This window comes from Phyllobates terribilis, unplaced genomic scaffold, assembly GCF_046119375.1.
Source record: "Phyllobates terribilis strain yellow unplaced genomic scaffold, ASM4611937v1 Scaffold_1__5_contigs__length_1240528914, whole genome shotgun sequence".
Taxonomy (NCBI): Eukaryota; Metazoa; Chordata; class Amphibia; order Anura; family Dendrobatidae; genus Phyllobates; species Phyllobates terribilis.
Window position 1 is genome coordinate 1008309378 of NW_027362761.1, and position 27418 is coordinate 1008336795.

The following is a 27418-nucleotide window of genomic DNA, read 5'->3' on the forward strand; positions in this document are numbered from 1 at the left end:
ACAAGACAAAACTAATATTCATCCCTTCAAGTAACAAAACCCCTTTTAAAGAGTGACCCCAGGGTACGGGCCCGGAAGCCGACTGCCGTGACGTTCCACAGAAGGTCAAGGCCCGGGTACCGAGTCACCCATATCCCCCTGGGTGAGTCACCATCAACATCTGAAAATCTGTCAACAAAACCCAAAATGCCAAAAAGCCTGTTTTTAAGGGACGTGGATGTGGTGTTATCAGTGGTGCCCGAGAAGGCACTCAGGCTGTTTCAGGTCAGAAGAAGCTTGATGCATCCACTATGTTCCTGGAAAATGTTCCCGGTCTGGAACGTAAACGTGTGTGGAAGCCAGAAGAGTGAAAGCAGATTCTGCCTTGGATAGCAGACAAGGCCTCTACACATTTGTCAAGCAGCAACAAATCTTCCACGACCACACAGTCTACTGTGGATACACTGAAGGCTGGCCCTTCCAATCCTAAAGCTGGTTCTCCTTCCATTATCAGTCAAAGGAGACATATGACCCCAAGCTTGGCCACTCCGAGGATCTGTTTGGTACGTATCCTTTGGTTGGCTCTGGCCTATCACTGTGCAGCATTGAAGAGGGACAAGAGGAGGTGGCGTGCATTGATGCTCAAGCATTTGAGGACCTACGGCCAGATGAAAGCCACTTGTAGGAACGTCATTTACTGTCTCCAGAGGTGGAGGCTGATGATGATGAGACACAGTTGCCATCAGGTCAGCCTACAATGTCAACTGGGAAGAAGGATGAGATAGAAGTCGAGGTGGTCGATGATGAGTCCACTGATCTGACCTGGACTGTTGGCATGCATAGCCATGACAGCAACACAGAGGAAGATGGATATATAGCACCAACACAGGCACGAAGGGGTCATGGTTTGCCCAGAGTGAGAACTGGGTGAACTGTTCCCAAGAGCGCCCCTGCTGTGTGCCAAGTCAGGGCTAGGGGACGTTCAGCTGCTGTGTGAATTTTTTTTTCTTTAAGTCCTTCAGAGAAAAACGTTGTTTTCTGTATCATCTGCCATATCAAGTTGAGCAGAGGTCAGGGCAAAGGCAACCTGAGCACCAGGACCGTATTCCTTCTCCAGCCTAACTACTATTTGTGATTGGAGGCCCTTGGGATGGTGGCTTCCTGTGTCAACCATGACTCAGCCCATAGGGCTAATTTTTACAAACTCTATGCAGATTGTGCAGTGGACAAACCAGGACAGTATTCCTATTCCAGCCTAACTACTATTTGGGATGGTGGCTTCCAAAATAGTGGTTAAAATGGCCTGGTGCTTGTTTGTAGCAGGCAGTAGGAAATGTTTGGACTACTGCTTTGTGCAGGGTAATCAAAGATTTTTTATGTAGACAAATATGGACAGAAGGCAGGGTGACACCCCAAATAGTGATTAAAATGGCCTGGTGCTGGTTTGTAGCTGGCAGTAGGAAATGTTTGGACTACTGCTTTTTGCAGGGCAATCAAAGATTTTTTATGTAGACTAATACGAACAGAAGGCAGGGTGACACCCCAAAATAGTGGTTCAAATGGCCTGATGCTTGTTTGTGTCAGGCAGTAGGAAATGTTTGGACTACTGCTTTGTGCAGGTCAATCAAAGATTTTTTACATACACTAATATGGCCAGAAAGCAGACTCTGACCCCTAAAACAGCAGGGAAAATAGACTAGTGCTAAAAAAAAGGCAGCACACAATGCTAATTCTGTGTGTGCAGGAAAAATATTGCTTTGCCTCTGACGAGAGCTGTTTTAAGATTGACACTGGAAGAATACTTTATCCTCTCCCTAGCTAATACACAAGCTCATCCCTATACTCTGACTTTGTTGTGAGTCTTCAGCTCTGAAAAGAGATATTTTTTGGTGGTATTAAACACAGAACTAGAACACACTGCAGGTAGCCCTTACAAGGGCTTTTGTTTGATCAAGAGGCCGAAACACTCTCTCTAGCAGCTCAGCGATCTCTGCCTATGCTTATAGAACTCAGATTCCAGACGCAATGTGCACAAAATGGCGGTGGCAGGGCTTAAATAGACAATGACGCTGGGCGGCCAGCCAATCACAGTAATGCCACAATCAAGATGTCTGCGGCATTGCTGTGATTGGTTAAAAAACCCAGCATTTTAGTGGCTGCAAAGGAGGCGCCAAAACAGCAGGGCAGGACATCCGAATATTGCGAGTTGAGTACACACATACTCGCCGAATAACGATTAATCCGAATACCGTACTTTTCGTGCGAATAGTAACGAATACACCCACTCATCATTAAACAGGACCAATGTCATGTAGTAAAATTAAGCACTTTTGGAGGTTTTCAGTTCTGCAGGACCTACTGTTCTTGACATAAAAATAAACAATACAAAAGCAAATATTAATTTACAGCCAAACACCTGGGTCAATCAGCCTCAAATTGGGCACCTACGTAAAGCATGCACTTTGGAGAGTTTTGGACTGGGTTTCAACTCTCTAGGACATACTATTCACAATATATTCACAAAAAAGGGTTGCAAAAGCAAAACATTAATTTATGAACAAGTGCCTACACCAATCTGCCCCAAATTTGGCAATTAGCTAAATCATGCACATGAGAAAGCTTTACAGAGGGATCCACCTATGTAAGAACAACCATTCTCAACATAGTTGTAAAAAAAAAAAATGAAAGACAAAAACTACTAGATTTCAGTAATGTAGAACTGAGTGTTCTCCACATATGTGAAGAAATACGGGAAACAAAAGAAAAGGTTAAACTGGGGGCAAATAACTGCACCAATCTACTACAAATTTACCACGTAGGTAAATCAGGAACTTTGGAAGGTTTTCGACCAGGTTTGAGCTTTTGAGGACCTATCACTAGTACTTTTATCAGTACTAGTGATGAGCGAAAGCGCCCACCACTGCTCGGTACTCGCCCGAGCATCACTGTGCTCAACGAGCTTGGCGAGTATTTTCAGGTACCTCGGACGGGAACTCGGGTCGCCTCCCTGCATGTTTGGTTCTTTTTAGAGAGCCAATGAACATGCAGGGACTGCTTGCTATGCACTGTAATGCCATAGCTATGTTGGTTGTGGGCATTACAGTGATTGGCTGGCCACACAGCGTCATCAGGTGTACATAAGATCGCCACTATGCTTGTCACAGTGTACCCCAGATTCAGGTAGGGTAGGGAATGCTGCTGCAGCGTCAGGCAGAGATTTGCTCCTACATAGTAATTATAGGTATTCCACAACATATATCTATATCCATCTGAACCAACAGTCCTTCTGAGTACTAATCCAGCTGCATATAATCAGTGCTAGGCAGGCAGGCAGTGTATGCGGCAGACTTCAGGGTATAATACAGCACAAGAGGGTCCACTGAACGTCTTGTCAGTCTAGATATTCCACAACATATATATATATATATATATATATATATATATACAGTACAGACCAAAAGTTTGGAAACACCTTCTCATTTAAAGATTTTTATGCATTTTTATGACTATGAAAATTGTACATTCACACTGAAGGCATCAAAACTATGAATTAACACATGTAGAATTATATACTTAACAAAAAAGTGTGAAACAACTGAAAATATGTCTTATATTCTAGGTTCTTCAAAGTGGCCACCTTTTGCTTTGATGACTGCTTTGCACACTCTTGGCATTCTCTTGATGAGCTTCAAGAGGTAATCACCAGAAATGGTTTTCACTTCACAGGTGTGCCCTGTCAGGTTTAATAGGTGGAATTTCTTGCCTTATAAATGGGGTTGGGACCATCAGTTGTGTTGTGCAGAAGTCTGGTGGATTCACAGCTGATAGTCCTAATGAATAGACTGTTAGAATTTGTATTATGGCAAGAAAATAAGCAGCTAAGTAAAGAAAAACGAGTGGCCATCATTACTTTAAGAAATGAAGGTCAGTCAGTCAGAAAAATTGGGAAAACTTTGAAAGAGTCCCCAAGTGCAGTTGCAAAAACCATCAAGCGCTACAAAGAAACTGGCTCACATGAGGACCGCCCCTGGAAAGGAAGACCAAGAGTCACCTCTGCTTCTGAGGATAAGTTTATCCGAGTCACCAGCCTCAGAAATCGCAGGTTAACATCAGCTCAGATTAGAGACCAGGTCAATGCCACACAGAGTTCTAGCAGCAGACACATCTCTACAACAACTGTTAAGAAGAGACTTTGTGCAGCAGGCCTTCATGGTAAAATAGCTGCTAGGAAACCAATGCTAAGGACAGGCAACAAGCAGAATAGTCTTGTTTGGGCTAAAGAACACAAGGAATGGACATTAGACCAGTGGAAATCTGTGCTTTGGTCTGATGAGTCCAAATTTGAGATCTTTGGTTCCAACCACCGTGTCTTTGTGCAACGCAGAAAAGGCGAACGGATGGACTCTACATGCCTGGTTCCCACCGTGAAGCATGGAGGAGGAGGTGTGATGGTGTGGGGGTGCTTTGCTGGTGACACTGTTGGGGATTTATTCAAAATTGAAGGCATACTGAACCAGAATGGCTACCACAGCATCTTGCAGCGGCATGCTATTTTATCCAGTTTGCGTTTAGTTGGACCATCATTTATTTTTCAACAGGACAATGACCCCAAACACACCTCCAGGCTGTGTAAGGGCTATTTGACCAAGAATGAGAGTGATGGGATGCTACGCCAGATGACCTGGCCTCCACAGTCACCAGACCTGAACCCAATCGAGATGGTTTGGGGTGAGCTGGACCGCAGAGTGAAGGCAAAAGGGCCAACAAGTGCTAAGCATCTCTGGGAACTCCTTCAAGATTGTTGGAAGACCATTTCCGGTGACTACCTCTTGAAGGTCATCAAGAGAATGCCAAGAGTGTGCAAAGCAGTCATCAAAGCAAAAGGTGGCTACTTTGAAGAACCTAGAATATAAGACATATTTTCAGTTGTTTCACACTTTTTTTGTTAAGTATATAATTCCACATGTGTTAATTCATAGTTTTGATGCCTTCAGTGTGAATGTACAATTTTCATAGTCATGAAAAAAACGAAAAATCTTTAAATGAGAAGGTGTGTCCAAACATTTGGTCTGTACTGTATATATATATTAGAGCTAGGCAGGCAGGCAGTGTATGTGGCAGACTGCAGTGTATAATACAGCACAAGAGGGTCCATTGAACGTCCTGTCTGCTGCTGTAATAATTACAGATATTTCTAGACAGCCACAGATATCAGGGGCCAGGGCAATTTTTTTATATTTTAATCCTGGTTATTTGCTTAAAAAGCAATCCAGAAAAAGCAACACAATTTTTCTGCTCCATTTGCTTTTTCTCACTGCAGAATAAAGCCAGATCTGTTCCATATTTCAGCGATTAAAAATCCAGAAACTTAAACTGAACGTGGAAAATATTGACTTCCTTTTCCATTCTGTTGCAGTGTGTCTGTCAAGCTATTCATACTAGGTGTCTGTGAAGGATAGTATTAGCAAATTACAGGCCTGCTATTTAAAATTGTGGTTCTCTGTCAGATGCATCACATATAACTGCGTTCCAAAATCAGCCATGTCTAGTCAACGTGGAAAATATTGCCCTCCACTTAAAATGAGCAATATGCGTGGCAAGGGATTGGGAAATGGACGTGATGGTGATGGTGTATGCAGAGGCCAAGGCAATGGACAAGCTGAAATTGTGCCACAGCAAACACCCACATGTTGTCGCCCGACCTTCCGGTCTCAATTGCTAGGGGACCGCAGCACACCACTGTTGAACCCAGAGCAATGTCTAAAGGTTGTTGGTTAGATAACAGATAATGCTTCCAGTCACTTTGCCACCACCACTACCACCCTGTCTTCCACACAGTCAAGTTTCAGTAGCCGTGAGTCTGGACCGCATATTCCTCACCCTGATCCTCCTTCCTCCCATCATGCCAAGTGCCCGGAGACAACTGATCCCACACTTGGACACTCAAAAGAGCTGTTCACTTTTCCATTTGTAGATTCGGGACTCTTGCTCGGCCAGCATCAAGCTGGTAAAGAGGATAACGCGTGTAGTGATGCCCAAATATTTGAGCAGCCATGGTCACATGAAGGCAACGATGGGAAAGTGCAGGAGGTGAATAATTATGATGATGATGAGACACAATTGCCAGAAAGTCAGAAGGAGGACCAGAAGTGGAAGACAAGGTGGTGGATGATATAGTAACTGACCCAACTTAGCTGGGGGATATGCAGAGCGAGGACAGCAGCACACAGGGGGAGGGAGGCATAGCACCACAACAGGCAGGAAGAAGCAGTGTGGTGGCTGCAGACAAAAGGCAGGACAACTTTCCCCGTAACACCAACACGACGGAAGTTTCCAGTGCAACTGTTAGGTCTTCCCGAGTCTGGTTCTTTTTAAAGACTCTGCAGATAACCCCAAAAAGGCCATTTGCACCACCTGCCAGGCAAGGATCAGCAGGGGTAGCAAAACTAGCAGCCTGACCACCAGCAGCATGATCAGGCACATGGCAGCAAAGCATCCTACTAAGTGGGCTGAACCCCAGGGTCCAGAAACAGTTTCTGATTGTGACACCACTTCTTGTTCCTCTGTTGTGCGTGCATGCCAATCCCCTGTCCATGGCGCATGCTAAGATGCCTCCCGCCCTGCACGTGTCGGTGCACACTCTCAAAGAGGAAGAGGAAAAGGAGGAAGATAAGGAGAAGAACATGGTCAGTCGTCCTATTGGTGAGGACACGGAAGTCTTGCCTATTTGCAGTCTGGCACACATGGCTGAGTTTATGTTACGCTGCCTTTCCAGTGACCCTCATATTGTCCATATTTTGGGTGACAGTCATTACTGGTTGGTGACACTTCTACACCCATGTTACAAGGAGAACTTTCTGTCTCTTATTCCCTTGCAGGACAGGCCTAATAAAATGGTGCAGTACGAGAAGGCCCTTGTTGCGGAATTATTTAAACAATTACCATCTGAAAATGCTGGCGGCAGAGGTCACAGTTTGTTGGACAACCAAGGAGTACAGGCAAGAAAGCCACAAATGCAATCCAACAGATGTAGGGGAACACTGTCAAAGTTCTGAGACAGTTTTCTCAGACACTCCCATTGCACAGGTCCTGAGGAGCGGGGTACTCACCCAAGGAGAGAAAAGTTTCGGAAAATGTTGAGGGAGTACCTTGCTGACCGTACCAACGTCCTCCGTGATTCCCTTATAATTATTGGGTATCCAAGCTGGACACATGGCATGAACTGGCTCTCTATGCCTTGGAGGTCCAAGCCTGCCCTGCTGCTAGCATTTTGTCAGAGCAGGTTTTTAGTGCCGCTGGTGGAATTATAACCGATAAGCGCATCCAACTGTCAACTAAAAATGCTGACAGGCTGACTCTTATAAAAACGAACAAGGGCTGGATTGGAAAAGACTTCTCAACACCACCGAATGATAGCATAAACTCAAATACAGTGTCTTTATTTTGGTCAAACTCTATTCGTATGCACATCTGTCTTCACACCCAGACATGGGTATAAGCTTCCTGATTTTGTCTATTTGCTCTTGTCCTCCTCCTTCTCCTCAGCCTCCACCACATCACCACAATATCTACCATATCACCATATCTACGTCTCTTGCAAGGGGCATTGGAGTTCCTCCAAAGTTTTGCCAGCCGTTGGATTCACTGCATAGGCAAACAGTATGGGAGACCCACTTCCTAAAAATGGGAACATTGTTTTCAGGAGGCCCTCCGACCTCTACATCTCTTCCAAGGGGCATTGGAGTTCCTCCAAATATTTGGCAGCTGTTGCATTCACTGCATAGGCAAACAGTATGTGATTCCCACTCTTTTCTTATGGGAATATGTCGTTACTGTGGCCCAGCTCTATGTGTCTTTAAATTGTTATTGGGGTATTTCCTAAACTTTGGCAGCCATTGGACTCACTGCATACTCTATAACTGTATGGCATACCCACTCCTTTCTAATGGGAAAATGTTGTTACTGCGGCCCAGCTTTAAATGTTTTGGTATTGGAGTTATTCCCAATTTTTGACATCCCTTGGAGTCACTGCATGGGCATTACCACTATAGGAGACCCAATCCTTTATAATGAGAAGATTTTTTTTACTGAGACCCTCCTCTATGTCAAATGGGTATTGGTGTGCTTCCAAATTGTTGGCAGCCCTTGCAGTCACAGGATACCCAATAACAGTATAGGAGACCCACTCGTTAATAATGGAAGCAACAAAACATAGCCGGCTGATGGCTCTCTAACAATAGTGAGGCCCGACTGCTGGCCCTTTAAGAATAGTAAGGCCTGATGGCCCTATAATAATAGTCTTTGTGACTTTCAAAGCCCCTCCATCGTAAATGAAACCATTCAACCTGAAGGAACTGGAGAGGATCTGCAAGGAAGAATGGCAGAGGATCCCCAAATCCAGGTTTGAAATACTTGTTGCATCATTCCCAAGAAGACTCATGGCTGTACTAGCTCAAAGCGGTGCTTCTACTCAACACTGAACACAAAGACACCAAGGATATAGCCACATATATAAGGGTTTTAATCAAGGACCAGTTGGTCAATATAAAATACCCATAGTATAAAAATTGTGTGCTATATGGACAAAATATAAATGGCAGACCATTCGGTTAGATACACAACAAACAAGAGAACCACCGAACGTCGGGTCCAATTATCAATATGACGTAAATTGGTATACATAAAAAACCTTTATTAAAGTACTGGTTACAGTGACACTACAAGCAGAAGAATGCCCGCATTCAAACATATAAGTCAAAAATACTGAATCAAATACAGAATGTGCATAGAAGCAATATCAATACAAGGTATATAAAAATATATAAAAATCAGGTACTGCCAACCTATGTAAAGCGTTATAATATATAAGAACCAAGACACCACCAAAAACAGTAAAAAATGGTGGTGTATGGAAAATGAGGCACCAACGATAGATGCACACTGGATGGTATGTTGTGCCCATTAAATGCACAAATATAATGCTTGAATAATAATGTACAATTATAAATAAATATACCGATAGTGCTATACTAATGGGCACCCCATACAGGCAGTAAGTAATGATAATATAACGCTATTTTTAAGGTCATCCGCTTGAAGCTCGAAATCTCTATCATTTGAGCAAATCCGACGTAACCTCAAAAATCGGGATATAGGAATGGTTATATTATGTTATAACCTATGATATTTCACTTTCACTTGTTTTTATTTTTTATTTTTTATTTGTTCTTCTGTATCTTTTGACATTATATTATATATTATCTATATCATATATGTACTGCACGTTTTTTAAATTGTTATTGATTTAGCGCATTTGTATTTTGCAATATTTGTATTTTGTGCATATTTGCAATTTGCGTTTTTCCACTATTTGGTTGTTTTGCACCACGCATTGGGTATACTTTTCTTCAGCGTCACCAACCATATAACATATAACAGAGCTCGTTACTTGGATCCATTTGGCATATCCATGCACTTTAGTCGGTCATCGACGCATGCGCCGTCTGTGCTCCTGGCATCTGCGGGCTCTGTGTCTCCACGTGTCAGGTGACTCGGGTCTCGGTCCCGATGTCACCGGTCACATGACGCGGATGCCCGCAGTTTCAGGTCCCTCCTGACGGCGCATGCACGATTATCCAACCCGACCATCTTTCATCTGGTTAGTACACACTGTCAGCGCTTCCATCAAGTTAGGCAACCGCCCCTTCCGGCCCATACACCGTTGGGCTTCCGGTTTCTCTATTGTCGGCCAGCCACTTACTACTTACACTAGCTTTTTGATTTGATTGGCTATACACCTCTTTTTAACCTCTCCGGTTCTAAGGAACTATACCCCCTGATGAAGGACCTCGCGTCCGAAACGCGCGTCGGGGTTTGCTCTGCATTCAGTCATAGGACCGTTCATCAGGTATGCCATACAGCCATCCTCTCTTTTTCCTGTAATGAGCTTTCCACATTAATCACATAGATTATCCTATCTTTTTCCTCCTTTTACCATGAGGGGATCATACATCAGTTATTTCTCATTATGGGTAATGTAGTGGTTTGGTAGCGTTATATTATCATTACTTACTGCCTGTATGGGGTGCCCATTAGTATAGCACTATCGGTATATTTATTTATAATTGTACATTATTATTCAAGCACTATTTTTGTGCATTTAATGGGCACAACATACCATCCAGTGTGCATCTATCGTTGGTGCCTCATTTTCCATACATCACCATTTTTTACAGTTTTTGGTGGTGTCTTGGTTCTTATATATTATAACGCTTTACATAGGTTGGCAGTACCTGATTTTTATATATTTTTATACACTTTGTATTGATATTGCTTCTATGCACATTCTGTATTTGATTCACTATTTTTGACTTATATGTTTGAATGCGGGCATTCTTGTGCTTGTAGTGTCACTGTAACCAGTACTTTAATAAAGGTTTTTTATGTATACCAATTTACGTCATATTGATAATTGGACCCGACGTTCGGTGATTCTGTTGTTTGTTATTCAATACCGAGCAAGGGGTCTGAATACGTATGACTATGTGATATTTCAGTTTTTATTTTTTAATAAATTTGAAAGAATTTCTACATACTACATAGAGTTTACTTTAATGAGAAAAAAAATAAACTTTTTAGAATTTCCCAAATGGCTGCAATGAAACAAAGTGAAAAATTTAAAGGGATCTGAATACTTTCCGCACCCACTGTACATTGGGCTCGTTACTCGGACCGAGCACTCGAGCATTCCAATTTGCTCAACCCAAGCAACGAGTACCCGAGCATTTTAGTGCTTGCTCATCACTATTGTCCATGCTTAGTGTGGACACCCAGACACACAATGCAAAGACTGAGTCAACTTCTTCCCTTTTATCTGGTTTCAGGGATGATTTTCATATTGCCCACACCTGTTACTTGCCACAGGTGAGTTTGAATGAGCATCACATGCTTGAAAACAAAGTTGTTTACCCACAATTTCAGAAAGGTGCAACAATCTTGTCTGTTATTTTTCTGTTGTTCTAATACACACAAAGGAAATAAATATATGTACAACAAAACATGTGTAATTGCAAGAATTTAATGGGAGAAATACTTCATTTTCTGGAACAATTTCAACTGTGCCAACACTTTAAGCAATTACTCTACATATGTGAATATAAGTGTTGTATTTACCACTAAATACAGATAATGCAGACATTTGCAGGAGCAGAGAGTTAGAGATCCACTACTCAGCAACAACTGATAAAGTGAGATTTTTGACAGCTAATACTGAACATCTACTAAGTGACCAAGCTATGAAATTAAGGACAACACAACAATGCATCACATACATTAAATGTAGAAGCAAACAATTGTTTTGGTAAATCAAAATAGTTTGACAGTAATACTTTGGGCATTCTCTCTCTCTTATGGGCATTCCATCAAAGAGATACCAAAGGGTCTAAAGAAAACAGTGTATATAAAAAGTCATATACACTGAAGGTAAGGTAGACAGACATGTTATGGACTCACCTGATGAGATAAAATCTCAATGATACAACAGTAAAAATGAGCAGATCTAGCAACAATTAAATTCCAGGAAATTCAAATAGCAGCAAAGTTATTGGTCTTGCATTGAATATTACCTGGTAAGTTGGTCACTAAGGATCAAGAGAAGGCAGAATTATTAAATAGGTTCTTCTCTCACACATTTGATGTGTATTTTACTGCACTTTTTGATAAATAAAAAAAAAAAAAAAACAGCTGAAGGAAAGCCGATGGTTGGGGGCTGATTTTAATATCCTGAGAATGAGCTTATAGCCATAAAGTTTCCCAGGCTATTAATGTCAGCTCACAGCTGTTTGATTAGCCTTTAATGTATTGTAGGGGAGACCCCCCTCAAAAAAATGATGTGGGGTACCCCCTATATTCAATAACCAGCAAAGGCTAAACAGACAGCTGCTGGCTGATATTAATAGCCTAGGAAAGGGCCATGGATATTGGCCCCCTCCAAGACTAAGAGCATAAGCTCTCAGCCACCCCAGAAATGGCGCATCCATAAGATGCGGCAATTCTGGCACTTAGACTCCGCTCTTCCCATTTCCCCTTGTGCGGTGGCAAGTGGGAAATAGGTTTGGGGTTAATGTCAGCTGTTTTATGGCTGCTGACATCAATCCCAGCCGTTAGTAATGAGGAGGCGTCTATAAGATGTCCCCATTACTAAACCCATTGTCATATCGTAATATAGACACAGTCAGAATAAAGTTCTTTAATTGAAATAAACTCACAGACTCCTTTATTTGAAATGAAAACTCTTCATTTATTACTGTAAAACAAAAAATAATAAAACACCATAAAATGCTTGAGGGGTCTAGTTTCCAAAATGGGGTCACTTGAGGGAGGTTTCTACTGTTTAGGCGCATCAGGGGCTCTCCAAACGTGTCATGGCGTCCTCTCTCAATTCCTGCCAATTTTGCGTGCAAAAAGTCACACAGTGACTTCCCTTCTGAACCCTGCCGTGCGCCCAAACAGTGTTTTTTCCCCACATGTGGGGCATAGGTATACTCAGAAGAAATTGCACAACAATTTTGTGGTCCATGTTTTCCTCTTACCCTTGTGAAAAGAAAAAATTTGGGGCTAAAATAATTTTTGGGGAAAAGTTTGATTTTTTTTATTTTCAAGGCTCTATGCTATAAACATCTGTGAAGCACCTGGCTGTTCAAGCTGCTCATTACACACCTAGATAAGTTCCTAGAGGGGTCTATATTCCAAAATGGGGTCATTTGTTTGGGGTTTCCACTGTTTAGGCACATCAGGAACTCCCCAAACGTGACATGGCGTCTGCCAATTATTCAAGCAAATTTAACAGTCAAAAAGTGAAATTGCGCTCGTTCCCTTCCAAACCCTGCCATGCACCAAAATAGTCTTTTTTCCCCACATATGGAGTATCAGAGTGCTCAGGAGAAATTGCACAACAAATTTGGTGATCCATTTTTTCCTGTTACCCTTGTAAAAATAAAAAATATTTGGGTCTAAAGTTAAATTTTTGTGAAAAAAAGTTAAATGTTCATTGTCTTCTTCCACATTCCAAAAATTCCTGTGAAGCACCTGAAGGGTTAATAAACTTCTTGAATGGTGTTTTTGAGCACGCACCTTGAGGGGTGCAGTTTTTAGAATGGTGTCAATTTTGGGTATTTTCTGTCATATAGACCCATCAAAATCACTTAAAATGTGATGTGGTCCCTTAAAAAATGGTATCATAAATTATGTTGAAAAAATGAGAAATTGCTTGTCAACTTTTACCCCTTATAAATTCCTAGCAAAAAAAAATTGGTTCCAAAATTGTGCTGATGTAAAGTAGACATGTGTGAAATATTATTTACTATTTTGTGTGACATATCTCTCTGATTTAAGGGTATGAAAATTCAAAGTTTAAAAATTGCAACATTTTTGCCAAAATGTCTGATTTTTTCACAAAATAATGCAAGTCATAACAAAGAAATTTTACCACTATCATGAAGAACAATATGTCACACAGAAAACAATCGCAGAATCAGTGGGATCCGTTGAAGCGTTCCAGAGTTACTACCTTATAAAGTGACACTTGTAAAAATTGGCTTCGTCATTAACATGCAAACAACCTTCGGGGGTAAAGAGGTTAATTCTGGTATTTTGTATGCCAGTCTTTATGAAGACAGCAATGGAGTCAGATGCGCCTAATTCATTTAACAGCAAATGCCACTTAATAAATTTGGTGCATGTTACATATTACTTACTTATTATTTTGGAAAGTGCCTCTGCTAGAAATGTTGCTCCAATCAGGGACTGGAGTACATTTCTGGCATAATTTATGCCACTAAATTAGCATAAATTTTATTATATTTGCTGCTCAGGCTTTGTCAAGCTCTGTTCTGCTCCAGCTTTGGTGGACTCGGTCAACTCTAAAGTAAAAACAGCAAAGTCACAAAGTGTATGCGCATTTTGAGTTGCGCAACAAATTTTGAACATTTCAAGGTGGTGTACACCAGAATTCTGGCGCAAACACCTTGATAAATATAGTCTATGAATCTCAGAACATAAAAATGAAAAACAAAGAAATGCTTTCATCTAAACGCCCAAAATAGCAGCATCCTTAAGAGGTTAATATACCTAACATTATGTGTTCCTGTGCATAGTACATTATAATTAAAAATATTAAAATATAAGTAAACAAAATAAAAAAATCTGACATTTATTTCTGGTAATCAACAAAGACTTTAAAACCAAAACATAGCAGTAAAATAAGTTCTCTCACAGATACTGCAAGGTAAAAATAATAAAAAAAATACTTCAAGGTCAGAATTGGTTGTGTCCATAAGGGATTAATATTGCACAATACATATGTCTATATTCATAAATTTTGTAAATACTGAAGTGTCTGACTTGGGACTGATTGCTTAAAATGTCAGAAAATCTTTCTCTGAATGCCGACTTGCATATTCCACAATGTTGTATCAGCTGGCACTGATGGATTTGTTCCTGTGTTTGCTCTGCTTATACTGTCTTGTGGGATTAGTACAGTGTTGTCCTTGCATTGACTTTTCCTATATTGCTCAAATCAGGTAAGAATGGATCATAGTAATACATTAAACTGACAATACAATGTTTAATGAATGTTTAATGTTTTTTGCTGATGTGAATATTACATTCTGATTAAATTTCCTGCTTTTATTATATTACATTTAGGTGCAGTAGAAAGTTTTGCTTTCTTCTGAACTATTAACTTACTTTCTTGTGGACTACATATACTATTTTTTAAGGTTCAATAGTGGGTAAGAACGGATTGAAGATAATAGCTCACATACCAACATATGGTTAGGATGATGGTGTGGTGTAACAAAAAAGGAACTTCTAATAATCTATTTAAAAGCTATGGTATTAAGACTTTTCTGAAGAAACTGCTTCACACTCACATCTTAACTCAGCCAAGTGCATGGGGACATCTATGTTGACTCATACCCTCATGTCTCTAGATTTCAAATTGTTATATTTTATCAAGGTGAAGGAGGATAGGAAAGACCTGTAAAGGTATGTGCACATAACGTATTTTCCTAGCGGGTCTGCCACCACGTTGATTGACACAGAGAATGCAAAGCGCAAAAAAACACACCAGGAAAAACACTGCTAGAGTTTTCCCAAAGCGTCTTCTGCTTAAAAAACTCGAAGGGTTTCGGGGAGTCTAAAAGATGTTGTGTGCACAAACCATAAGGGTTCTCATACTTTTTGTAGTGGAATTTTTACACATTCAGATTCTGGTTGTGGAAAACAAATTCATTTTTTGTGGGGTTTTTTGACTGACACTAATTTTTTTTTAAAGGTGTTGGCCACTTTATTTTTATTTTAACAGATGTGTTGGGGATGCGGTTTTCTATACACTACCATTATATATGATGAGTTTTCCCTCACAAACTGCACAACTATCCAGTCAATGAAATGGCTGCTGGTGGAGGAGTATGTGAACAGACCTGTCCATCAGCTTCCTCCAATTGAAAGACACCTCATGTGGTAAAGCTGCTTTACAATTTGAGGAAGCTTATGGAATGGTCTAGTCACATGCTCCTCCACTAGCAGCCATTTTACAGATAGCTGTATAGCAGTGCTGTGTGTGAGGAAAGCTCCACTAACAAGCGCAGGAAAACAACCTATTATATCTGCATAATAGTAAGTGCTGCAAAATAATGTCCCCAACACGTGATAAAATAAAGACAAAGTGAATAACCCCTTTCATTTAATTGTTTTTTATTGTGTTAAGGGCAAACATGGTGATGTTTTGGAGTGGATATGCACATGAGAAGGCACTCTTTTTAAAGGTTTGGCAATTTTACACATAATATTCTGTTTAAGATCTTTCTTATCAAAATAAAGATTTTTAAAACATATCAATTTACAGTGATGAGAAAAAAGGTAACAATGTTTTGAATGTTTGACTATCAGGCTCCATATCTCATCATCCACTACTGCTTCAAAGTTGAGACCTACCATAATTTTATAGACAATCCTCATGGCTATCTCATGCATAAATTTGACTTGCAACTATTTATCATATGAATAGTTATGCAGATTCTTGTCATGTCACTGCATTTTTACTGTTTTGCTTCTAAAATCAAAATTTTAATTTTTATTATTTTGTTAGTATATTGTAAATCCATCTTTGGCTTTCAGCACTGCCTGAATATTACTGGGCATGCTCTTGATCATATTCAAGCATGTCTCAAACAAAATCTATTCTTTGGTCGATTCTACACGTTCCCAAAGTTAGTGCATACTAGTCGTCCAACTTGGGTATGTATACAGCTTTTTCTTCAACTTTACCCACATGTTTTCAATTGGGGAAAGGTTTGGGGACTGTGGGGGGGCAATATAGCACCTCTACTTCATTGTCATTGAACCATTTCTTCACCAATCGCTACTTATGCTTTGGGTCACTGTCCTGTTGGAAAACTATGTCTTCCTTTTCTTACCCATAGTTCTTCGGTGTATGAAGTAACTCGTCTTGTAAGATACTCACATATAGCTCAGCATTGAGATCACCATCAATACTGGTAACCAACGCCTTTTACTGTGAAATAACCCCATATCATCAGGTTTCCTCCATTGAACTTCATGGTTGCTTCAATTTCTCAATTCATTAACCCCTTTTTCCCTTGCTTCTTCCAGACCCATTTGCACCCAGCAGAGCCTAGTCTATTGACTTTTGTCTCACGTTTCATACTTTTTTGCAAACTCAAGTCAATGCTTCTTATGACAATATTGAAGTTGAGGCTCCTTCACCTTTTTTTGGGCAACCATTCCAGACCTGTATAAGGAGCAATGCACAGTGCTTGCACGGCTGTCTGTAATCTCACTATTACAAAGCTTAAGAGATGCCTCCACTGCCGTGTTTGGCATACCAGAACTAATAGACCTTGTGATGAGCCGACTCGTTGACACTGATATTTTGCCTGGACGTCCACCTCTAGGCTTTTGAATGGATGAACTTTATTTCATATTCTTCCAAATGTCATGACACTCACATGATGATGTCTGATAATTTTCTTAGCCGAGAGACCACTATTGATGAGCTGGAGGATGCTGCTTCTTTATTCTCGGGAAATCTTCTTCATGGCTACTCCTAGATTTGGACCAGTAACCTTTTACTTGAGAATCTTCCTAATAAAACAATGAGCTATTAGAGAATGTGAGAACAGGTTGTATTTTGTAGTATACAAGAAGAAAAAGATTTTTAGACCACCAGGAACAAAACAGTAAAAATGCAATCACATGACAAAAATCTGCACAACTAATTATATCGTAAATAGTTGCAAGTCAAATTTACTGTATGTATGAGATAGCCAGGATTATTGTCTATAAAATGAAGGCAATCTCAGGCTAGAAGCAGTAATGGATAGTGAGAAATGGAGCCTGAAAGTCAAAAGTTCAAAACATTGTTACCCTTTTGCTCATCAGTGTATTCTTTCTGAAATGGTTCCACTATTTGATATAAGATCTAATTATCTCAGTAGTTTATGGTATCTATAATTGTTGTACATGATGGGTTTTGCATGAATTAGCAGAGGAAAAGAGCTTAGTCAGCAATTGGTCTCTTCTCCATCTGCTCCTTGCTTGCTGTCCAGTCCTTTGGACCTCTGCTGCATCGCATCTCCACTTACTCTAGTCAGGCAGGCCATGCCATGAAGTTAACTACACATCTGTCGTCACCTCCTTGGCTTGCGACCTGGTGTTCACTCTATGCCACAACTTCTGGTCATGCTTGCCAGTGGAAGATCTTGTCTATAATGAACACAGAGACAGATGCAATGTGATGGAGGCATAGAACACTGGATAGTGAGCAGGGATCTACTAAGAAAGGTAAGTGGTTATCAAAAATGTTAAAAAAAAAAAAAAAGAAACTCATACCTCACCATTAATCTTTGTGACCATTCCCATTCTTCCCTGCCCGATGTCCAGTCCTCTACACCTCTCCTGCCCAATATTCACTCTAGACTGAGACTTCCAGCTGCACAGTGAGTCCCGGGGCCTGCAGGAGGCCAGAAGCCCCAGCCTACAGTGAACACTGGTCCAGACATAGGGAGGCCGGAGAGGTGAATGGCAGGACGAGTATGTTAGTTTTTTAAAATCTTTTTAACCTTTTGCTGGTCCTCTACTTTTCAAAAAGATGACGACTGAAGCTTGCAGCCATTTCATTGAATTTGTGACTTTTTGTTAAGCTTGAGTAGAATTTAAATCTACTTGAATAATTTTGACCATCCTAGTCTCCACATTTCCAAAACATTAAAAGACTGTTGTAAACAGATGCTACACCATGGTAGAAATGGCTACAAACTTTCTTTGATATATTTTGCTGCCATTAATTTCTACGAGTTAATGTTTACAAATGAACTGTAAAATATCTTTCTACTTCTGATATGTATTCTGTGTTCGATTGTAAATAAAATATGGTCACTGGTGTGATATACGAGTAGAGATGAGCGTTGTTCTACTCGAACTGTTCGCCAATCTCAAATTCGAGCTGTTTTGGGCGGTGTTCGAGCCGTTCGGCTAACACGAACAATTTGATAAAAATTCGGCTGTTCGAGGTTATGTTCGATAACTGTTCGTGCACCAAAATCATAACTGGATTTTTTCTCAGTAATGATGAAAATTAATGTTAATACGCAGTTTGAGAATACAGCGGGGTGGGGGGAGGGGCAGGGGATGGATCTCTGCAGGAACAATGAAGATCTCCATTTTTTTTTTCTCTTTCCCGCATTTGCAGTGGGGAGGTGCAATCTGTCAGCCTATCAGCAGCGCACACACGGAGCGAAGTGCTTTTTTTCACACAAGCAAGGGCATGTGTCATTGGCAGTGTATGTCACATGTCCTTGCCCTATAAGACCAAGCCATTTTCCCCGTCGCCACCATTTTCTCACTGCTGCAGCTGCGTGTTAGACAGCACCGCTGTTGCTGTGTGCGCTATACCTTGTTAATTTCAAGCCAATTTTCGCACAAATATACAGATAGCTTGGGAGTAGGGAATAGTTGTGATTGCAGTCCTTTTAAGGACTAGGTTACAGCATTTCCTATGACTTTTATCAGGGAGGTCTGTGCTCTTAAATAGATAGGTTGTGGGAGTAAAGACTAATTGTAATTGGAGTCCTTTTCAGGACTAGGTTACATCAGTTCCTATCAGTTTTTGCCAGGCAGGTCTGTGCCAGTGCTGTGCAAGTTTTTTTCACAGCATTTGGCTGAATCTAGCAAAGCTAATCCTTTTTGGCCTATTGCAGAGTTTGTTAGTCAGTGGAGTAGCCTATCTGTGCTGCAAGATATACCACCTGTGTATAGAATACCAATTTTTTTACTGCACCTAGTGAAGTAAAATCTTTTGGGCATAGCATCATTCTATTAGTCCATCTATACTGACCTCCATCAGGTTGCAAATTAAAACTAATTTTTATCTGCATCTACAGTACCTCTGAAAAAATATTTGGGCTTCTAGCTGTGTGTGGGACTTGTTGTATTAGTCCATCTATACTGACCTCCATCAGGTTGCAAACTGAATATATTTTTTTCTGCATCTACCTCTGAAAAAATATTTGGGCTTCTAGCTGTGTGTGGGTCTTGTTCTATTAATCCATCTATACTGACCTCCATCAGGTTGCAAACTGAATATATTTTTTTCTGCATCTAGCTCTGAAAAAATATTTGGCCTTCTAGCAGTGTGTCGGACTTTCTCTATTAGTCCATCTATACTGACCTCCATCAGGTTGCAAATTAAAAATAATTTGTATCTGCATCTACAGTACCTCTGAAAAAATATTTGGGATCTAGCTGTGTGTGGGACTTGTTGTATTAGTCCATCTATACTGACCTCCATCAGGTTGCAAATTAAAACTAATTTGTATCTGCATCTACAGTACCTCTGAAAAAATATTTGGGCTTCTAGCTGTGTGTGGGACTTGTTGTATTAGTCCATCTATACTGACCTCCATCAGGTTGCAAACTGAATATATTTTTTTCTGCATCTACCTCTGAAAAAATATTTGGGCTTCTAGCTGTGTGTGGGACTTGTTGTATTAGTCCATCTATACTGACCTCCATCAGGTTGCAAATTAAAAATAATTGGTATCTGCATCTACAGTACCTCTGAAAAAATATTTGGGCTTCTAGCTGTGTGTGGGACTTGTTGTATTAGTCCATCTATACTGACCTCCATCAGGTTGCAAATTAAAAATAATTTTTATCTGCATCTACAGTACCTCTGAAAAAATATTTGGGCTTCTAGCTGTGTGTGGGACTTGTTGTATTAGTCCATCTATACTGACCTCCATCAGGTTGCAAACTGAATATATTTTTTTCTGCATCTACCTCTGAAAAAATATTGGGCTTCTAGCTGTGTGTGGGTCTTGTTCTATTAATCCATCTATACTGACCTCCATCAGGTTGCAAACTGAATATAATATTTTTCTGCATCTAGCTCTGAAAAAATATTTGGCCTTCTAGCAGTGTGTCGGACTTTCTCTATTAGTCCATCTATACTGACCTCCATCAGGTTGCAAATTAAAAATAATTGGTATCTGCATCTACAGTACCTCTGAAAAAATATTTGGGCTTCTAGCTGTGTGTGGGACTTGTTGTATTAGTCCATCTATACTGACCTCCATCAGGTTGCAAATTAAAAATAATTGGTATCTGCATCTACAGTACCTCTGAAAAAATATTTGGGCTTCTAGCTGTGTGTGGGACTTGTTGTATTAGTCCATCTATACTGACCTCCATCAGGTTGCAAATTAAAAATAATTTTTATCTGCATCTACAGTACCTCTGAAAAAATATTTGGGCTTCTAGCTGTGTGTGGGACTTGTTGTATTAGTCCATCTATACTGACCTCCATCAGGTTGCAAACTGAATATATTTTTTTCTTCATCTACCTCTGAAAAAATATTGGGCTTCTAGCTGTGTGTGGGTCTTGTTCTATTAATCCATCTATACTGACCTCCATCAGGTTGCAAACTGAATATAATATTTTTCTGCATCTAGCTCTGAAAAAATATTTGGCCTTCTAGCAGTGTGTCGGACTTTCTCTATTAGTCCATCTATACTGACCTCCATCAGGTTGCAAATTAAAAATAATTGGTATCTGCATCTACAGTACCTCTGAAAAAATATTTGGGCTTCTAGCTGTGTGTGGGACTTGTTGTATTAGTCCATCTATACTGACCTCCATCAGGTTGCAAATTAAAAATAATTTGTATCTGCATCTACAGTACCTCTGAAAAAATATTTGGGCTTCTAGCTGTGTGTGGGACTTGTTGTATTAGTCCATCTATACTGACCTCCATCAGGTTGCAAATTGAATATATTTTTTTCTGCATCTAGCTCTGAAAAAATATTTGGCCTTCTAGCAGTGTGTCGGACTTTCTCTATTAGTCCATCTATACTGACCTCCATCAGGTTGCAAATTAAAAATAAATTTTATCTGCATCTACAGTACCTCTGAAAAAATATTTGGGCTTCTAGCTGTGTGTGGGACTTGTTGTATTAGTCCATCTATACTGACCTCCATCAGGTTGCAAATTAAAAATAATTTGTATCTGCATCTACAGTACCTCTGAAAAAATATTTGGGCTTCTAGCTGTGTGTGGGACTTGTTGTATTAGTCCATCTATACTGACCTCCATCAGGTTGCAAACTGAATATATTTTTTTCTGCATCTACCTCTGAAAAAATATTGGGCTTCTAGCTGTGTGTGGGACTTGTTGTATTAGTCCATCTATACTGACCTCCATCAGGTTGCAAACTGAATATATTTATTTCTGCATCTACCTCTGAAAAAATATTGGGCTTCTAGCTGTGTGTGGGTCTTGTTCTATTAATCCATCTATACAGACCTCCATCAGGTTGCAAACTGAATATAATTTTTTTCTGCATCTACCTCTGAAAAATTATTTGGCCTTGTAGCAGTGTGTCGGACTTTCTCTATTAGTCCATCTATACTGACCTCCATCAGGTTGCAAACTGAATATATTTTTTTTCTGCATCTAACCCAGCCAATAGTTTTGGCCTAATACCACAATTTGGCCACTCAGCTCTGCTTGGTTACCATCCATTGTTTTTTTGTGCAAACAACTCCAGAGTTGTGAATTAGTTAACCACCAAAATGAGGGGAAAAAGGACTGCTGCTGGTGGAAAGGGGAATAGGCATGTTGGGAAGGGGAAAAAAGGTTGTGTCCGTGGGGTAGGTGTTAAAGCAACAGTAACATCTGCAGAAGAAAGACCATCTTCCAGCCAAACTAAAATGTCTACTTCTTTTAGCGGACAATGTGATAAGATCCCTTTCTTATGGCCACGCCAATCGCTACAAATTCCAGATGAGGCACAAAAACAGCAGGTGCTTCAACGGATATCAAGTGCTCCTTTAAGTGGGCTCTCCTCCACATCAACTTCAACATCACAAATACTCCAGTCCTCAAAGGTGTCACCCAAATCGCACTTGCTTCCTCACAGCTCCCAAATCTCCAGCTGCCCGTCTGAGTATGAGGTAGAACAGATGGTTGAGTCTGCAGAGCTGTTTACTCATACTATAGCCTGGGAATCAGAGGTCGACTCCAGCGCTTCTGTGAATCCAGACGAGGAAATGATCTGCACTGATGCCCAGAATCTTTATGAGTCGGATCCAGGACCAGACGCAGAAGGTTCTGACCATAATGTAGACCCTCATTCCCAAACTGTAACTCCTGTTGGTGGAGACAATGAGGAAGACGATGATAAGACTCAAATACCTGATTGGAGCGACAACTTTAGTTTTTTGTCAGGGCAGGAACAGGTTGGCTCTGAGGACGACGGGTGTGATAACACACAGGGTGATGATGATGAGGTTGGAGATCCCACTTACTGTCAACCCACAGTCAGCCAAGAGATGAGGTCAGCAGAGGAGGTGGAGGAAGATGCTAGTGACGACGAGGTCAGGTTGCGCCTTCCTGGACAGAGACGTAGTACTGGAAGCACGTCAACAACTGCATCCTCAAACACAACTCTGCCTCTCACCACAAGTCGTGGTGGCTCTTCAGGTCGCATGGGTGCTAAGCCTTGCATAGCCTGGGCATTTTTTCAGATCGATAAAGATGACCCAACTCGTGTTATCTGTAACATTTGTCAGCAAAAGCTAAGTAGAGGCCAAAAAATACATAGTTTGAGTACTTCATGCATGAACCGGCACATGGACATGAAGCATAAGTTGCAGTGGGAAGCTCAGTGTGCTACAATGCGGCCTAGCCGGCCGGGCCAACCACCGTCTGCCATATCTTGTGCATCCGCGGCCTCTTCATCCTCTGTGACTGGGTGGACAGCAGTCACACCTGTTTTGGGGCGCAGACCTGCCACCTCTTTACCCGCAACAGCCAGCGTGATTGGCAGGTCATCATTTTCTTTGGAGGTGGTAACAGCAGCTGGTGTTGAGCGCTGTCCGACATCGATAGCACCACCTTTGGATCAAGGCAACCTAACATGTCCGCCTGCATCTTCCTCACAGACCGGCAGTTTGCCGGGGACACCCTTATCAACCCCGTCTAAGCACAATAGCCAGCCCTCGGTCCCTCAGATGTGGACAAGTAAAAGACCATTTCCTCCTAGCCATGAGAAAGCTAAGAGGTTGAATTTCACCATCTGCAAGCTCTTGGCTACAGAAATGCTGCCTTTCCGCCTGGTGGACACAGAGGATTTTCGAGACCTTATGTCCGTCGCAGTGCCCCAGTACCAGATGCCCAGTCGGCACTACTTCTCAAAGAAAGGTGTGCCTGCGCTCCACCATCATGTCGCACACAACATCACCGCTTCTTTGAGAAACTCTGTGTGTGACAGGGTGCATTTCACCACAGACACTTGGACGAGTAGGCATGGACAGGGGCGTTACATGTCGCTGACTGGGCACTGGGTAACTATGGTGACAGCAGGACAAGGGGCTGCTGTCCAAGTCTTGCCGTCCCCACGAGTTGTGCGTCAATCCTCTTTATGTCAAAGTTCCTCCACTGCTTCTGCCTCCTAAACCTCCTCTCGGTCTTCCACCTGCACCCAAAGCCTGTCTGGTCATGCCACAAGCTTTCTAACTGCGCAGAAGGGATCCTGCACACCTCCTTACTATGCTGGCAGTAGGGCTCAACGTCATCAGGCGGTTTTTACATTGAAATGTCTGGGAAATGTGAGTCACACAGCTGAGGAGTTGTGGTCAGCTCTGGAGAACCAATTTCATGAATGGTTGTCTCCACTGGACCTGAAACCAGGGAAGGCCGTGTGCGACAATGCTGCAAACCTGGGTGCGGCCCTTCGCCGGGGCAATGTCACACACGTGCCTTGTATGGCTCACGTGTTGAACCTGGTTGTCCAGCAATTTTTAGCCCACTATCCCAGACTAGATGGCCTTCTGCAGAGGGCACGGTCGCTGTGTGCTCACTTCCGCCGTTCGCATCCCGCAGCTCAGCGACTTACATCTCTACAGAAGTCGTTGGGCCTGCCACTTCACTGGCTAAAATGCGATGTGCCTACCCGGTGGAATTCAACTCTGCACATGTTGCAGCGACTGTGGCAGCACCGACAAGCCCTGGTGCAATACGTTCTGACGTATAGCCTGGGCCAACGAGATTCAGAGGTGGGGCAAATCACGCTGGAGGAGTGGTCTCAGATCAGGGACCTATGCACCCTTCTGCACAGTTTTGAAATGGCGACGAAGATGTTTAGTGCTGACGATGCCATTATCAGCATGACTATTCCGGTGATTTACATGCTGGAGCACATGTTAAACAGAATTCGGAGTCAGGTGGTGGCACAAGAGGAGGTGGAGGAAGTAGAGGAGGAGGAGTTGTATGCGGAAGGGCTAACATCTGCAAGGTCCAGACGGTCGGCAGCACCAAGGCGGCAGGCATGTGAGGGTGGGGGAGATGGTTTTACCAGGGCGCATGGTAGCAGCCAAACTAGTGAGGAAGGTGCAGGAGCCCAGGAAGAAGTGGAGGACGAACTGATGGAAGACTCATCAGATGAGGGAGACCTTGATCACATTTCTGTTGTGCGAGGTTGGGGGGAGAGGACAGAGGAAGGAAGCATGATTGTTACCTCGCCACCAACACAACAGGGACTTGGTGCTCCTGGATGCGCAACACACATGAGTGCCTTCTTGCTGCACTACCTGCAGCATGACCCTCATATTGTCAGAATTCGAAGTAATCATGACTACTGGGTTGCCACACTCTTAGATCCCCCAAACTTTTCGATCAACCTTTTCATTTTAATAAAGACCAAAAAAATGGTCATTTTTGAAATTATAAGCATTAGCAGTTATTAGAAACTGAAATCAAACAGTTTTCAACTCAAAACTTTATTCTAGGTGATTTTACATTTTCACATAGGACCCCTTGTTCGAAAGGAGCTTCTGAACTCTCTCGTCCATTGAATTTGTCAGGTTTTGGATGGTTTCTGCTTCAATTGTTTTGCATGAGGACAGAATACCCTCCCAGAGCTGTTGCTTAGATGTGAACTGCCTCCCGCCATCATAGACACTCCTTTTAATGATGCTCCAAAGGCTCTGAATGGGGTAGAGGTCAGGGGAGCATGGGGGTCACACCATAAGTTTGTCCCCTTTTATGCCCATATCAGCCAGAGATGCAGATGTTTTATGTGCAGCATGAGATGGTGCATTATCATGCAGAAAAATGATCTTGCTGTGAAATACACGGTTCTTCTTCTTGAACCATGGCAGGAAGTGCTGTTTGAGAAAATCCACATACATTATGGAGTTCATCTTTAGCGCCTTCAGGGATCCTAAAGGGGCCGACAATCTCTCTCCCCATGATTCCAGCCCAAAACATTACTCCACCTCCTCCTTGTTGGCGCTGTAGCCGTGTTTGCGTGGGGTGTCCATCAACCAGCCATCCTCCACTCCATCCATCTGGACCATCGAGCGCTGCACGGCACTCATCCGTGAACAAAACAGTTTTGAAATCAGTCTTCATGTAATGTTTGGCCCACTGGAGCCGTTTCTGCTTGTGTGAAGTGGATAGAGGAGGTCGACAGGATGGCATATGCACAGCTGCAAACCTCTGAAGGACCCTGCATCTTGTTGTTCGGGGGACGTTGGAGGCACAAGCAGCTTCAAAAACTTGTCTGCTGCTATGACAAGGCTTTTTTGCCGCTGCTCTTTCAACCTGACGTAATTGCCTGTAGGAAAGAGTCCTCAATTTGCCCTTATCAGCACGCACACGTGTGTACTGTGAATCAGCTACATACTTCTTGATTGCCAAGACACTTCATCCTGATCATCGCACAATGTTGATTGTAGTCATGCCTTGACCTAAACACTCCACAATTTGTTGCTTCTCAGCAGCCGACACATCCTTTTTCTTTCCCATTTTGGCAGAAAATGTAGGCTGCTGAATAATGTGAGAGAGCCTTCTTAAGTAGTCTTGCCTTTCATTGGACACACCTGACAAACTAATTAGCACTGGTGTCTGCAATTGCTTACAGTGATATAAAGAGCCCTGACACACATCACCATCAATGAGTTTAACTGACAAACAAACAAATTCTTCCCTTATCACTCCTAAACACTTTTTGCATAATAATTTGGAACACAGTGTACATGTGCTTTTCCACAAAACACCAGTGGTTCACGTAGTGAATCTTACAGTTCTAACTTGCCAACCGTGGTCTGTATGGAGTTGTTCAATAAAGGGCCCAAAATTAAGATAACATAGATGGGAGAGGTCTCTATGAATAGGAATTCCTAAGTATTTGATACCCTGTGAGGGCCAGGCAAAGGGAAAGTTGGACTGGATGGAATCCTATATGGATTTGGGGAGGGAGACATCGAGGGCCTCAGACTTCGCTGCATTGATTTTAAAATTTGACCATTTAACAAAGTGATCTATTTCAGCCATAACAGCATGGATGGATATATGTGATTGAGTGATATATACTAGGACATCATCAGCAAATAGAGAGCACTTGTACTCGGTGCCTCCCACCTCAATCCACCTAATATTGGGGTTATGGCGAATTGATGAGAGCAGGTGCTCCGTCACTAGGATGTATAAGAGAGGGGACAGAGAACATCCCTGCCTTGTCCCATTGGTGATTGTGAAAGGTGATGAAAATGTTCTGACGCGCCCCCTGGGCCTTGGGACACCCGGAGCCGGACCCTTTTTGGTGGATGCTGGTGGTTGTAGTCTCCGTGGCGGCAACCCGGTTCCGTGGCTCAGGGCAGTCAAACCAGTGGCGGAACTATTTATGTGGTTTTGATGTTTAAATGTCCGACTACGCCACCCGTGGATTGCGGTCAGAGTGAACCGCCGCTCCAGGGCAGACCGCTGAGGCTGGTGTTGTGGGTGCAGCAGAGCGTAGCATAACTCCCCACGGGAGGAGTATAGCCTCAGGGCAGTGTATGCGGAGGATGGGGGTG